Here is a 17,506-nt window from a genome sequence, read left to right on the forward strand (position 1 = left end):
ATAATTTTTTACATACCTGTCACTTGTCATAAATTATAATTTTCATTATTATTATTATCATAAGTAAACGTTGAGAGCCAAATGTTAATCAACATTTTCTTAACATAAACATAAAACGTCACACTTAGTTCATTAAGTTGCTTTCATTCAATCCTAAAGACTGCAAATAAAGTTTTTTTATTTCTCATTTTTCTATAATAACTTTTTTATTTTTATAATTATAGTCTCATTTAAAAATAATTGCAACTTTCAAGTACGACACTGAAAGAAAATATTTATTTTAAAGAAATTATATATTTATTTTAAAATTTTGAATTATGTGTATTTATTATGTAAATATTTACATTTAATGATTAATTACAAGTTTATTATCATAAATAAAAAATTCATAAATTAATTTAAATAATAAAACATGTCATTAATTATTCATTATTACTGAACCATATCACAGATTATTTTTTTGCGATTAACTTCAATCAGGGAAGTTAATTTTTTTTACAAAAAAATGCTTCCTTTAATTTTTAATAAAAGTCTTAATTTTAGGAATTAAAGAATTTTTTCAGTTAAATAGTGTAATTAATACTTATTTTGTAAGCATAAACATTAACTTCAAGTAAATGAGTTATGCCTTATCATTTAGATGTTATTAGAAGACTAAGCTGCCAAAATAAGCTTTTGTTATTTTTTTTGAAATTTTTGATATCATCGAATTGCTAGAAAATATGTTTAAAAAAGTCAAGTATCACGGTGAAAATTAAAGCTAACCGTCCAAATTTTGAGATACTTTTTACAGAATTGAGTTATCATTTTCGCTTTAAAATTTATTTAAGGATAAAGCCAGAAAATTCATTTTTATGAAAATCAAAAACAATTTCAAACACCCACACTTTCCAAACTAATCGACCGATTGGGCTCATCTTCGAATTTGATTAAGGTAATCGCCTAATAAATAAGTGTATACAATTTCATTAAGATCTGTTAAGAATCGCGGACGCTATAGTGATGACAAAGCGCGTTATATATATATATATATATATATATATATATATATATATATATATATATATATATATATAGACACATAAATACACACATACTTATATAAACTTTTAAGTGGATTGTATTTTTTGACTTTACTAAGTAAAATAAGATATTTGGTGGGAAAATGCTTTGATAATTCGATCACGAGATCTATTGCAATAGTCCGATTTCTAAAGAAATTGGAACCAAAATATTCATTTTTCTTTATCAAAATTTTTTATAAAATTCTAGAAGATCCTAAGGGCCCATTTTACACCCTGCCTTATTTTCAAACTCCAGTATCAAATGATTACTTTATATCAAACATAAGATAATTTGTTGGCGTAAAAATATCTGCTCTTGATAAGCTGCAAATAATCGAGCAGTTAAAACAATTTATCGTGACAAGAAAAAAAAACAATAATCAAAGTCAAGAATTACCGGAAATTATATCTCAATGTTACATTGATCAAGTCCAAGACCATACGATTAATTGAACAATTGACAGCTGATATGATACTAAAGATACACAATAATAAATATAAGAACTTAAAAATATGTCCGCACATATAAAAATAATCATAATGATCTGAACGGAAAAGAGTGAGAAATGTTACGTAAGTATTTGCAAGTCTGCGTTAAATTTACGTAATCCACTCATTAAGGCTAAACTTTTACAAGTAGTAACATTTAATATTTAACGTACTCAAAAACCCGACAATCTGTCTACTTTATCGTTATCAGATACCTTCAACACCAGCATCAAAACTAAAATTCAAATTTAGTAAACCTCTACTACTCAACTTTGATATCTATACCTATATATTTTTTAAAGGGATCAAACGAAACAGAATGTATTAATAATAACAAAACAACAAACATACAGTAAATATATTTCGTCGGCAATTAACTCCAATGATACAAAGTTAAATCTAATCATATAATTCCCACAGCTATATTTTATTGGCTAGACTCATATTAATACAGAGTAACACATGTTCCGTTAAACTAATACTATTACTAAAATATCGCGTGCTCTTTACTGGTAACCGCTGGATCGTGAATGTATATGTACATATATATATATATACAAAATACAAACTTATGAAAAAACACACACTTTCTCAACTGTGCCAAGTTCTCCGTAGACTGTAGGCCTCGTGTCGGTATAGATAGAGCCTCCAGTCTGAAAAGGGGCCAGTGTAAATCGGCCTTCTGTCCGTGAGACGTCGATCGTTCTTATTGTCGTCGTCGAATTTACTTCTGGTGTTACCCATCTCTGTATTTACAAATAATTTAAATTGTATCAAATATCACACTTATTATTTTTGACAAACAATATAATATCTATCTACCATTTGATTGCTCCAATTTATCATATCGTAAAAATAGAAATACCATTAAAATCTATCAGTAAAAAACGTGCTGGCAATTCTTTGTGTTTAGATAAAAGATAAATTACGAGGGAATTCTTATCATATTTAACACCAGTGTATTATTTGTATCAACATTTGATATAATTTACAATAAATATATCGTGCAACGTGGTTCGTCCATTAATTTAAATTTAAATTTTCATGTCCATGCGCATGTGTAATGGATGTTTTTATCAGACCATGAATGTTATCTAGTTCTAGTTTAAAAATTCCCATTTAAAAAGTTATAAATTTATCAACAAGTAAGATTTAATAAAATAAAATAGGTCTGTGCCGCAACCTCGTGTACTCAGCTGACGCATATCGAAGCTATTTCTGGAACTTTCCACTTCCCCTTACAGCTCAACCCTCGTGTCCTAACTAAACACCGCCTTTACTTTACACACAACATACATCTTTGTTCCTTTTATACTTAACAATTTTTACAGCTTTGTAATATTATACTAGGAAAAACTTTACCACTCTTCAAAGGTAACCTAGAGTTCAAGCCAAAGGTTCAGGATCAGATCCTGTTACAAATATTTACCGTTAGAAATTTTAATTCAAAGCAGATAATTTTATTTACGGCTAATTTTAGACATCATCACATTGTGTACTTGTTCCGAGAAAAAAAATTCAATTCTACTGCATTTAACATTTAACATATATTAAATTTTCTGGCCTTGCTCTCCTGATAATGCTCTTGACCGAGTTTATTTCATGTATAAAAATTTAAAATTCAAACTTGTTTACTTCATATTCAATAATTACTTATACATATATACATACATTTAATTCACACAACTTATCACGTGGTTTAAAACTATTTACTCAGATAAAAATCTTTAAATATTATTTTCTTAATTGCAATTACTTTGAATGAATATAATAATAATAATAATCAACACACATAAATAATTAAATTGCCACAACATATATTTGTTATTGTTATATATATTATACTAATACAACAACAGTTTAGTTTTGACGTACAACATAAACTGTAAAATGTAGATAAACTAAAAGCTAACACTGGAATATCCGCACTGCGTCAGTGTGTCATTTTCGATAATAAATTCAAAAAGGATATTGTATTACCATTTTTATCCTTATAAATTTAACATACTTCACTTCATGAATTTTCACACATCCTTATTATTTATAATTACAATAAATATAAATATGTGTGATAAATAAGTGGTTACATCACTTGAACTAGACCCAATTAATTCTTTTAACCCGCATGCTGTGCAACAAATGAAATTTTATTTGTAGTAATGACTGTAAGTAGTAAAGAATAAATATGTGGGTAAATATTTCCTTAGAGATAGGACTTGTAATTAATAAATAAAACATTTAATATGATAACAGTAGACATAATAAATTAATGAAACGTTGTAACAGGAGTTGGGGTAGATAAATATATATTGTATTACTAAGATCAGCTGTAATTTGTACGTAATACCAGTACTATAACTGTTGATACGATATTACTCCATTACATTATCACTTATCAGTTTCATTGAATTTTTTTTATTCGTCTGATTCCATGTCATCTTCTGCACTTATTATAAGTTATATATTTTTCAATACTCAGGAATTTATAGGGTATCGCATGTGAATGTTTTCATATATTTATGAATACTTGTCATATAAATATATGTAAAATAGCGAGGATAGACGAAAACATGTCTATATGTATGTATGTATGTATGTATGATGCCACCGGAAACATGTAGATCTGGCAACGTTGTATCACTTTGCCTTGCTGTTCTATAATCAGCATACGATATTGCACTTTTCTTCTCTCACTTTATAAAGCAGTCTCACTCATTTATACTCTTATCTTTGCCTGGTTGGCTACCTTTAATTTGCTTGGAGTAGTTCACGTATTACTGTTCCTTTAAATATTATCGAAGTTATTAGAAAAAACATGCTGTCAAAAATTTTAGTGTGAAAATTGCCCCTGAGAACTTTACACGATCGTGTAGTGTAAAATAACGACCCGAGCCAAAAAAAAAATTCTAGTTTAGTCCATCAAAAATCACAATTTTGATGTTTTATTTACTACCCAGAATGTAACTCTACTTTAGTATTCAAATTCTTAATGATAAGTATGAGATCTAAATGCGAATGATTCATCGATTTTAAATTTGACTAAGACTTCAAAATCCAACGAATGAAAAGTTATTTTTCGGACTTTGAAAAATTTTAGATAGAAAAGGGAAGGGAGAGAATACGTCGAATATGAAAACTTTTGAGGTTCAAAAGCAGATAAAATTATTCATTTGTTTTGAGTATTTTGAGACTCTAATCCAAATTATGTTATTCCAATTTAGTCCTCAATTGGTAAAATTGGTCGTAACTACTTTGATGACTAAACTACGATAACTTTCTCTACTGTTTTCAATCTTAAAATTCCAAATTGATCTTCAAAAATCTTATTGAGAACTTTCAGACAAATCGGAATTTGTTTTTTGACTCGGGGGTGTCAAATTATTGGTGTCAATTAGCCATCTGTGTAATCTACTTTTTTCTTACACCATTCCGTGTTTCTCGTTATAGTCTTGATTGTAGTGTAGGCATCAACTTATTTATTTGAATTTCCATTAGCAAGCGTTCTTATTTTTTTCTCTCACACCCAAGTGAGTGAACGGTATTATCTTTGTCGCACTAATACAGTAATTCGAAGCTTTGGCCGAGTTTTTCTTTCAAACTTAATCTTAGTAAATATTACTGAGTAAATCGTAGGGAATTAATAACAGATGCATTTTTTTGACAAGTGCCTTGTAGTTTTTCAACGTTTAAGTAGTAATTTTAAACAGTATCAGTATATTTTCAAATCATCATTTTTTTCCGTGTAGTGCATCTAAAAAAAGCCCGGTCTGTAGTTTGCATTTAGAGATTTTGCTTTCGAAAAAAACTCAGCCAAAAATATCTGATAACCCCTTTTACCCCAGTGAAAAAAGTATATTCATTACAGTCTTTATTTATAGCCGTCTTCTATTAAATTATTTCCTGGGACTAAAATTATCATTATAATTTATAACTTTAAGATGTTTGTTCACAAATTTAAATATTTGTTCAAGCTGTAAGGATTTCAATTTCCCTTGAAAACTTTTAACGTCTGTTGAAAATGAACTTGAGTGAATGATTAAATGAAATATAAATTTAATTAATATTTCAAAATTAATTGTAATATATAATTTTTTTTTATAATTTCAGATCTGATTAAATTTTATTTTTATGGCTGACATACGGGGCTAGTAGGCCCTATAATTTATTGAATCGCACGTGCGATTACACCGCCCGTAACCGATGAGTGTAAGTATAAATAATAATAATAATTTAAATTGATACCTTGAGGGAAAATAAAAATTATGATGTAAAAATTCATTCAAGATCGTCATTTAAATTTTATTGTTATTATAATAGAGGAGACCAGGGAACGACGGCCCCCTTAAGAAGGTAATTATTTTTTATGACTTTTAATCTACAGGTCAAACTAATTTGGTCCTTTCTGAAGCAAATCCATTAAGATTTTACCAAAATTCAATAAGAAAAAAATTTTTTTCTGAGGCACGATGGCCCTTCTCCATAAAAAGCTTAATTTTTTTTTTTTTATTATTGAAAAAAAAAAAAAGATTTTAAGCACAAATATACTATTTCCGTATAATCAATAAATTTTTCAAATTCATTTTAGTTTAGAAAAAAAAAAAAAATTATGTAGCAAATTTTTTTTCAGGTTTTCCACTATGCCCTAGATATCGCAGATTAGCCTAAAATATCTTTGAAATATCAAAAGTATCATGATTTGACCGAAAATGAAAAAAAAATTTTTTATCAAATTTTTGAGGGGGCCTTAGCACTCCGTCTCCCCTACTATGATAAAGTAATGATGATTATACTTGAAATAACTTTAAATATAGGGATACATTTTTTTGGTCATCGTTATTTCAATGGCTAATTTTATTTAATATTATGAGTCATATCACGTCAAATACATAAATGAAACACGTGTCCGTTTCTTATTGTCCCTTTAATTTATTGATAAGTTTAAGTGAGGTGCGGACATGCGATCCATTTGAAGGAGTGATAACGTGACTCAAATTAAGTCCAATAAATGCCGACGACATGTAGACACAAGACACCCTCTTATATATTGAGACAATAAATATACTCTTACACTTATTTCTCGCAGAGTTATATATTTTAAGTTGATCATAAAAATTATTTACTCTCAAGGTTTTATTTAATAACCATATAAATATATATATATATATATATATATATATATATATATATATATATATATAATTTATTTATTTAATTAACTTTTTATTTATTTTAATAACCAGGTTAGATTGACAGGGGGTCATATGGTGAAGCAGAGGCGGTTTATTGGTAATACTAATAACAAAATGATAAATATACGAGAAAATTTATTAGGCATGATCTAGATATTTGAGTGATAAATAAATAATAAATATTGTTTATAACTATAAATTTTGAGCTAAAGGAATATTTAACGCTGCACAAAATAAATATTAAATTCTTCATAAGGTATTTTTATTTTATCGTGTACACATATTTACGGAAGTGGATTTTTATGCATATATGTGAGTTTTAATATAAAAATAATAATAACAATAATGGTAGTATGGTATAGTATAGTAGAGTAAAAAATAAAAAGTTAAAAATGAAATTTTGCTAGAAGGCAAGTAAAAGGCACTTACATTACGTGGTGGCATACGCAGGAGCTAAATCTCATTGTCACCAGAGGTGAATATTGAGAATTTTCAAAGGGTGCTAGCATCATTGCTGCCTAGTATTTCGTCTAAAAATAAATAAGAGAAAGAAACTTCCGATGTTGTGATTTTGAGGAATAGTCAGTTTTTCCATACAGATGAAAAAAAAAATATTGTTTTTATGTACATAAGGCTCGATAAAGATTTCTAGATATGTATATAAATTTACATATAGATATATGTAAGCTTGTGATCGATTTTTGTGATCTGGAGTTTTATTGGAACAAACTTCTTGATTGTTTTATTTTATAAAGGTTTGTTCATTTTATTTTAATTAATTATCCCTGATTAAAAATAATCATTGAAAAGTATTGAAAAAGATGAAAATTTAATACTTTTGAATACTTCCTATACCACAAGGTTTTCATCTGGACATAAAATTAATACTTTTCAATTATATTGATTCTAAAAATAATATAAGAATTTCTAAACTTCCAAAGAATTGAAAAAAATTCAAATGAATTGATAGTTTTTAATCTTTCTGAATTTCTCTCAATACCAAAATAGTTCCATACTTTCAATTATGACTTGAATTGAAATAAATTAAAATGAATTCACATTTTCAAATCTTTCTGAATCCTTCTCAATTGCAAAATAGTTCCATATTTTGGATCAAATGTAGGATTGAAAATAATTGAAAGAAATTGAGAATTTTCAATTTTTATGAATCTTCATCAATACTAAAATAGCTCCATATTTCGAGTTATGACTTGAATTCAAGTAAATTAAAATGATTTCACATTTTCAAATTTTTCTGAATCTTTTTCAATAACAAAATAATTTCACATTTCAGGTTACGTACAGGATTGAAAAAAAATGAGAATCTTTAATTTTTCTGAATCGTTCTCAATACTACTATATACTATAGTTATATATTGGACGATACTGAAATGATGAAATATCGAATTCTTTTTAATACTTTTGAATTCCATTATAAGAAAGAGAAAGTATTTAATATTTTTTAAAATTTTCGTATACATTAAAAAGAATTGAAATAATTTTCAATACTTTTCAATGAGTATTTTTAATCAGGGAATATTCATCCACTAAATAAATATTGATAAAAAATTATTGGTTTAGTTTTTAGGTTTGCGAGACTGGATAGTTTAAAAAATAAGTTTGCAAAAGCCAAAGGATATAAGTGATATAAAAATATAATTCAGTATTTAATTAGAAGTTTTCAAGTTGATGATTTTAAGGATTATTAATAAATAAATAAAAGTCTACCAGAATATTTAAATTGAATAATATATAGATATAAAAAACGTACAAATATTTTATGGTTTAAACCATCAGCATATTTTGTTATTTCTGGAATTTTATTTACTTATGCCGTCCAGGCAGTGTTTCATCATAATGGTAAGTAACATTTAGTATTTTTTATTTTATCCTTTCTAATATTGATTCCATGTAACATTTCAATTTTTAATTATAATATTTAACAACTATATAATTTTTATTGAAAATTATTTAATGATCGCCTGTGAAAAAAATATTCAAATTCACAATGACATTGAACAGTCTGAAAATTTCAGTAGAAAACATTTATAATTAACGTAAATATTTAAAAATTTCATCAATTTGACATTCGTGAGTGTCAGGCTTAAAAATAATTTTTAAATTTATTCTTTAAAAAAAATAAAAAATACAGTCAATTAATTTTAATTAACAAGTTGAACTGAAAAAATGGCAACGAAATCGTACAAGAAATATTTGAACATGTCTCTGTCTTTCTTTCTCTCATGTAAGTTGATGAGAATGCCGACGGGGTCACGTACAAGTGGAAATTTCCATTGCCCCACGCAACTTGCGTTACATTCAACATGTGTATATATGTGTAAACATATATATATATATATATATATATATATATATATTTACATTTATATGTGTATAACTACCAGTATGTTCCTCAGTGAAAAGTATGTCCACATATATATGTTCAGTACATAGTTGCTGTAGCTTACACACGATAAAGTTAACATGTATTTGTATGTCTGTTATTTAAAAGGACTGAGCAAGATTAATTAGTATGGAGTAGACAGAGTAATTAACTTTATAAAAGTTTATTGTAGATATCACATTTAATTTATATTAAAATATATATTTATAATAATAATAATAATAATAAATAATAGTTCACATGATGTTAATTATTATGATGAGTCACTAATTAATTGTTGAGATAAATTTAAATGACTTGAATCAAATACGTTTAGATTAATGAGAATAATCAATAAGTAATCGAGAAATTTATATGAAGATGAATATATATATATGTATAGGAGAGTTGTACATCAGCCTTGGAAAATTACATAAAATTTTGATTGGATTGAGCGAATCAAGTGAAAATTCGTTGCACGATTTACTCTCTGTGTAATTTAACAAAGCACATACGGAGCGTTACTACTCATTCCCGCTTACTCGACGTAATATTGTCATCCAGTGTCGAGAACAATTTATCGAATTTATGAATACGTCGCGATCAATTGTTATTATATTCAATGGGAAATTAATTAATTTTAATTTAAAGTCAAATGAACTAAAATATAATACATATTGTGATTAATTGGATTGCCGACAATTTCATAACTAAATTTATTTTTTTTTTTTTTATTCTGATAAATTGGTTTTTTTTAAGAGCGGTCATTATTTTATTTTAATTCATCGAATAGGCAATTTTATTATGCAGATTTCCCAATCAATTATTTATGACTTTTATATTACTTTAAAATATATATTTATTGCAATTAAATGATTAAATTTGTTAATTAATTAATTTAAAAATAAATGTAAAAAAAGTAGAGGCGATAAAATTATTTGATGGATATTTTAAATTTTGACTATCAGAGGAAGAGAGAAATAGGAGGCGTTCTATATAATATAATAGAAGACGCGGTGCTCATTAATAACGCGAGAACTAAGCGTAAACTTGCAGAGAGTGGCTACAGGAAATCGCTATATAGTTTATGGTACACGTGAAACGAACTTTACTTCGGCTAGTCGATTAATCTCATCCGGTTAACGCTCGGACGGATTTATAACGAAAGTAATAGAAAGTGTCGTGGTGCCAAATAAAACCACGTTAAATAAAAAAAAAAAAAAAAGGATGGGAGGAAAAAGAAGTGGGTGATGAATGGCAAAAATAAAATTTTATTTTCAACATACCGTCGAGTTATTTTAATTGACATTTTATCATTTTTAGTATTGTAATGGCCAATAACTTTACTATTACAATACGATATATATGTACATAAATATCAGGGGCGAGACGAAAAGAGGACGTTTAAAAAAACGTTCTAGATTCTAGATACTTTCGATCTTTTCGCTGTTTATGTATATTTTAAGAAAATCATGAATTTTTTTATTTTCATTTGGAGAAATTTTTTTTTTTACTTTTTGGTAAAATGGGAGGTTTTTAAAAAAAAGAAAAATATTTTTTTTTTTAGATTTTTTATACGATTGCATAAATATAGTAATTAATTTTAGAATACAAGTGCAGATAAAAAAAATTTAACAATAACAAATTTTGAAAATTTTCAGTTTTTAAATAATTGTAGAAGTAAAAAAGTAATTATGATTCAAAAACATAAAAAAAAAATTTCGATATCCCGTTTGGCCCAGTCTATTTTATATATAATGTTTATAAGGTAAAAGCCTTTATGACTGCTCAGTAGCATTAGTCGCTCACTTTAACTGTTTAATGCGTTTTTTATAATTTTTATAAAAAAAAAATTGCAACTAAAAAAATTATTACTGATAAATAATTATTTGTGAATCTAAATATATCAAAATATGATGTATCAAATTATTTTATAATAGATTATAAATTTAAATTAAATGACTGTTTTCAAAATCGCGCTCAGCCGGGCATTTTTTACTTTAACGTTCATTCGTTAGATCAAATTTTGGTTACGTCAAATTTTTTAAGAATCATTATAACTATATCTTATTATTATAACAGGGCTATGCTGCTACTCTGGTCGTCCTTAAATTACCTTTTAAGGGCGCCACTGGAAGGATTAAACGGTCTTCCAGAACCGGTTCTTAATGCTCAGGGTCGGTGTAAAAGTTAATTGTAAGAGTAGGAAAAGGAAGGATAATTTTATAAATAACTTAGATTTAATTATTACAATAGTATTTCCTTTTATTTAATTCACAACCTTTCAATTAAAACCTTATAATTTTATAACTTTTGACCTTATAACTTTAGACCTTATAACTATTAAACCTTTAGACCTTAAACCTTTAGACCTTATAACCTTTGACCATTTACCTTATAACAATAGACCTAATAAAATCCTACCAATTACCTTTGGCGACTTAATTTACTTAATCTACATAGCCACTACCTTGGCATCACACTCTCACACACTCGGTTAAAACATTGCCAACTACCTTTGGACTTATGATTAAAATCGGTTACCTCCCGAATTAATTATTAACTAATTTACACATTTTAAAACTTATTTCCTACACTCATACTGCACTCGAATCCCCTGGACTTTTCTTCACACACACTCAATTAAAAATGGCTCTTCCCGCCACGCACTTAATAAATTAATTAATTAATTTTTTTTGAGAAGAATTATGATTATTAATTAATTAATTTTGAATTGACTCTTTTCCAATAACTAACATTATTTCTTCAATATAATACTGACCCAATTCCACGAGAATTAATATTTTGAGTTTTAGTTAATACAATCTCATCTCCGTTTTCGTTACTCGACACTCAACTTTCCCGACTTTTACTTATAGATTTTTTTCTTTATGCCGAGTATAATTTTTTTATAATTTTATTAACTAATTTTATTTATTATTAATTTACTTTGATTATTAATTCGGTCCGATTACTTATTTTAATTAATGATTTAATTGGTAACAACGCGGACTAACTATGGAAAATTCTGGCTCATCGGCCAAGAAATTTCTACGACGCATATAACTCCGGCGACGGCCTGGAATTTCAAGACAACGCCCTGGACCCGGCAATTGGGCCTGGACCCGGTTAGACAACCGTCTGGCTTAATCTTTATTAGTAAATTAATTTTTACGACTAATTAATTAAATATGGGCCTAGACGCGGATACCTCGACGAACGACTAAGTATTTGTAAATTGAATTAATATTTTGGCTTCGGCCTAAAATAATTAATTTAATTAATACCTGATTATTTTCTGATGCGGTTCTCTTTGTTTCACCGTCTCTCTGGCTGCCGTCTTATTCGTCTCGTCCTCCGGTTGTCTCTCGTCTTATTTTCCTTTTATTCTCGCCTCACTTTTATTTTAATTGGTGTTGGCTCCTTCACCTGCTTTTCCAAATAATTAATACGGTGATATAAAAGGTACCGGCTAACGGCCTGGTATCAATAATAGTAAATATAATTATCGCTTGGTTCCACAAAAGAATCCAAGTCTAAAATTGATTAATTACCTGAATGGTGAAAAGCGTCTTAGTGTTTCGGCGTCTGGTCCGGTTGTCTCCCAGCCTGGGTTGTCTCTTCACTTATAATTGTACACCCACTCGACCGAATTCGGCAACTTCCGGAAACCTAGCTACCCCTACTTATCACTAAGTGGGACTGACAGACAAGCCCCTACGATTTCCGCGCGGGACGACAGTCGCACTCTACCCCGGATAACCCTGGGGCAGTAATAGATTATATCGACCGCGCACATGATAGAAAATCACGGTAATTGAGCGCGGAAAATTCAAAGTTCCCTGTTACATTATATATATTTTTAAAATTCATAAAATTTTATATTATCAAAGAATAAAGTAGTATAATTTATAAATTATTTTCCAAATCAATAAATTTATCATAGTTTAATTGATATTGTCTTTGAGCGACTGTAGGGCCATGTGTTGATCGAGTACATGACAACTTTTAGTGAGCGACTATGGGTACACTCAAGGACCTTATTTAAAAAAATTATAATAATTACTTATCAACATTATTCTTCGAACTAAAATTTTATTCCAATACTCGAAACTTCAAAAAAAAAAAACTATAAAAAAAATATGGTTTTTAATTTTATTTATTAATTTATATTGAGTGATTTAATCTCACTCCAATGAAAAGTGAGCGAGTAGGGGCTTTTACCTTATATAAATATATATATTTTTTTTTTGATATTTTAACAAATTATATTTTATTTATATTAAATACGCTATTTAACGAAAATATTATTTTTCACCATAAAATATAAACGCTAAATAAAAAATTAAATACCAATTGAATATAAATAAATAATCAAATTTAATGATTCGTTATGTATATTTTAAATTATTCATTATAAAATTTAAACGAACGTACAATTTAGTGAACAGTCACTCACATTTTTAAAATATGTATTTAAGCAATTGAATGCACTTGAAACATGCACTCTATCAATTAAACTAATTGTAACAGTAAAGAGAAAAAAAATACAAATATATATATATTATAATTTTTATAGTATTTTATTTTTAAGGTCAGATGTTTATTTTTAAAAAAATAACAATAACAATACAAGTGACAATGAAGTATCATTTCATAGGTCTTGTGAGTTATAAAAAAGTCAACGAGAATCAATGAAAATTATAACACATATCGGATATATATTTAAATATTTTATAAAGTCTTGTCACAGTCAAGCGATGTTAATCGTTTTTACTTATGATAGGGGTATTATGATTCAATCCTGCTCGTTACATTCAATTTGTCTCGTGTGTACAATGGCAAATAAATAACCCGCTTTAAATTCTTTTAACAACCTCATATTGATAATAATTCAAATTGATCAATCATTTGATTTAAACGTTTGTTAAAATTAATTCAATCTATAAATACACAGAAAAAAATGAACTATATAAATTGAGAAATAACAAGTAATATAATGATAAAGTCATCAGTAAATACTGTCATTTTAATTAGTATTATAATTATTTCATTTGTAATTAAAACGTAAATAATAACAGAATGAATATCAAAATTTATTGACTGTGCAGAAAAAATTAATTTTAGTGACACTCAGAAAAAAAAAAAATAAATAAAGTAAACGAATAAAATCCGCGCATTGTTTGATTGTTAAATAATAACAAAAATTTTAATTTAGTTTGTAAAATGTTGAAATATGTACGAGTCGATTGTTTGGATTACGTAAATGCTATTTAATGAGTTTGTAGTAGAAAAGTGGCCTTTTAGGTTTTTTTCTCCATTTTCAATGTGCGGAAAATTCATCAGCTCTGATTTCATCGTACAAATTAATAACAGGGTCGTTATTGCTGATCTCTGGCAATAAATTTGTGAAAAAATTCTTTTATTAAATCGTTTGTCGATACTACGTATCCTTGCTAATAGATGTCGTTATATCTCACACAACAATAACCCAGGCTATTTTTATTCACCATTCAATTATTCATTTATATTATTTCTTCACCAGTAAAATTTTAATTAATTTAATAAACTGTACCACTCATTTACGAAAATTTTTTATTTTTATTCGCTATTAATTTTAATACTAAAAAAAAAATACACAAAGCAACAATAATTATAATAACTATCGATTATAATTTTAATTAAAAATAACGAATAATTTATTTATGAAAATAAAATAATTATTCATATAATAACGTCTACATTAAACAAAAGCTTTTCACTAAAAATGTATTGTGCACTGTTACTCATGACTTTTTTCATATTTCGTTCGAAAAATTTTTATTTAACATTTTCTCATAAATCTTTATTATATTATTTTCTCTTTCTCTATTTTTATTTTATTCATACGGTCTTTACCCGTAACTCGTTTTTTATTTAATAAAATTCTTAGAGTCGCAAAAAATTTTATCTTTCAAAAGTAAACAAAAATTTATGGACTGCGCTCACTGTTTATGTTCATCAGATTGTGCTGCATATATTTTAAATAAACTCGCCCGTGGAATAAAATTTATGAAAATAAAATAATTAAATACATTTTATATTTTTTTAAATTATCATTTTTTATCAAAGCTTTTAATTAATTTTTTTTTGCTCACTGCAAAAGTATTTTAAAATACCTTGGCTATGTTTTATTCTGTAAAATAATTAAATCAACATAAATATATATATACGACTGTAATACTATATATACATATTTCTCTTTGATGTTGTAATGAGGAATCATGTTTGTAATATTTTAGTAAAGCGTAAATTTCATCCGCCATCTTCTCTTTTTATTAAATTAAATATACTGAGCAACGTGTGTGACATCCAGAATACTCTAAACTGTTGGCAAAATGGTTACTGATGAATCAAATCACCGGTATATTTACTATCGCGGTTCGTGACGTTTTCGAGTACACGAGAGCTTTATTAGCTCTCAACCAATCCTTTGTATATCCTGTACATGATAAATATTTATGAACTACTCCTCAAATGTTCTTGAAATCTCTTCAAAAGACTCCATTGATAATGATAAAAAAAATCTATTTTAAAATATTCTAAAGAATTTAATACATTGTCGTTTCATTCAAATTTTCCCGATATCTGATTTTTTTTTTGCGCGAAAAGAAAATAATAATTTTCGGGCATTGTTTGTGAAGATGAATAGACAGGTTCATTAAATGCACGACAGGATAATAATTAAAAGAAGAGTTACAAAAAATAATATACAAAGTTTTCGATGCTGGTAGGATTTTTTAACGAGAGAATACAGAAAAATAATTATAATCTGTCGAGTTTTTAAATTAAACATTGAGTTAAATTAAAAGTTCGTCGAATAAAATATTTATTCGATTGTTTTATATTTGCGCTTTTATTTATTCGTTGTTTTTAAATTTTTTTATTATCTGAGTACTTCAATATTTTTTAATACTGTAGAATATACTATCGAGTATATATTATACAAATTTAGAGTTTATATGTTAAATGGAAAATTGTTAATTTATCTGTTTCGTGTCGTTTACGATGATTTTTTTTTTCCGTTTTGGTAAATTGGAGATGGAAATTCATGGGGCCGGTCCGTTATTTTTTGCCGTACATCTATTTTTAGTAAACAAAAAATGTTTATGTTGCAGCAAATTGTTTTTCATTAAGCTCGTTATTTACTGAAATAAAAATTATATATTTTTTCTGAAAAAAAAATATATTATTTCATTATACACTGTGAAAAATTTACAAAAAATTTTACTATGGGTGCATTGTAACACCGGACCATAAGAAAACTGGTATGAAATTTACGTGTCCCATAGCAAACGGTATGCGCAGACGACACGATTGGTACCTATGCGCATACGTTTACTATGGGACACTTGTAAACTTTGTATCAGTTTTTTTATGGTCCGGGGTTACAATGCACCCATAGTAAAATTTAATGGGAATTTTTCACAGTGTAACAATAATATATTATTTCAATAATCAGTGATATATATTCTGTACAAATCAAAGTTAATGGCATGCAAATATTATTTAATTGAAATATCATATATTTACAAAAATTTACTATTTTCAAAAATTTGTTTCGAACAAGAAGTAGATGATACTTTTGATGATCGTCAAATGACGATCTGGAGATATAAAATTTGAGCCTCCGAAAGAGTGGGAGAACTTAAAAGCTGTAACGAATAGCACGATAAGGGATATTTGCTTACAATGGGATTGCTTATAACGAGCGCCGACTGTCTTTTATGGTAAAAAATTAGGAGTGAATTCGAAATGATTACAGATTTTATTTAAATCTGCATTCACTCAAATTCGGACTTTTGATATTAAAATAAATTTCCCTTCGGAGTGAATTTTACTCTGATGGGATCAAATAAATAGACATTGACTCTGCGTTTACTTCGCTATTTTTTTTCTGTATTATTCTATACAAAATAATAAACAATAAAATATTTTTCCGTATACATTTTGTAGCATATGATTTTTAAACGAGATGTGTAAATAAATTCAGTAGTCAAAAAATGGTATTTTATTATCGCAATCCAGTACTAACTGAAACGATTAAATTTTTTCGTGCGCTGATCCTTTATGGTCACACTTAATCCTCGAGGTCAATTGAAGAGCGTAAAAGTTTTTTCAGCTTGCAGTCACGGCGTCGTTGTTGTTAGCCGGAAAGGTGAAAGAAAAAATGAATTGAAAAGATAAAAAAAGACAGGGAGATGAATAGTAGAGATTTAAAAATAAAAAATAATAAAAGAAAACTTTTAACTTTTATGCGAAAATCTTTTCAACGTCCACTAACTTTTAAATCGTGTTATCGCGATTAATTAATCGCTCCTTTGAATCTCTCCTTCTTTAGT

At 27.1% G+C, this 17,506-nt stretch overlaps 1 protein-coding gene across 5 annotated transcripts in view; it reads left to right on the top strand.

The window, feature by feature from the left end:
- Positions 1 to 2,184: 2,184 nt before the first annotated feature.
- Positions 2,185 to 17,506, top strand: part of LOC103571173 (multidrug resistance protein homolog 49) — a 38,079-nt gene continuing 22,757 nt past the window's right edge. The window contains exons 1-6 of one of the 5 annotated variants that reach the window (XM_053739584.1): positions 2,185 to 3,718; positions 5,661 to 5,759; positions 6,794 to 7,054; positions 7,150 to 7,497; positions 8,037 to 8,190; positions 8,324 to 8,602. The gene's annotated coding sequence lies outside the window, so the exon portion shown is untranslated. Of the gene's footprint in view, positions 3,719 to 5,660; positions 5,760 to 6,793; positions 7,055 to 7,128; positions 7,498 to 8,036; positions 8,191 to 8,323; positions 8,603 to 17,506 lie in introns of all 5 variants that reach the window. The other 4 variants (XM_053739589.1, XM_014440704.2, XM_053739596.1 and 1 more) reach the window with 4 other exon arrangements.

The sequence above is a fragment of the Microplitis demolitor genome, chromosome 1 (genome assembly GCF_026212275.2).
Source record: "Microplitis demolitor isolate Queensland-Clemson2020A chromosome 1, iyMicDemo2.1a, whole genome shotgun sequence".
Classification (NCBI taxonomy): domain Eukaryota; kingdom Metazoa; phylum Arthropoda; class Insecta; order Hymenoptera; family Braconidae; genus Microplitis; species Microplitis demolitor.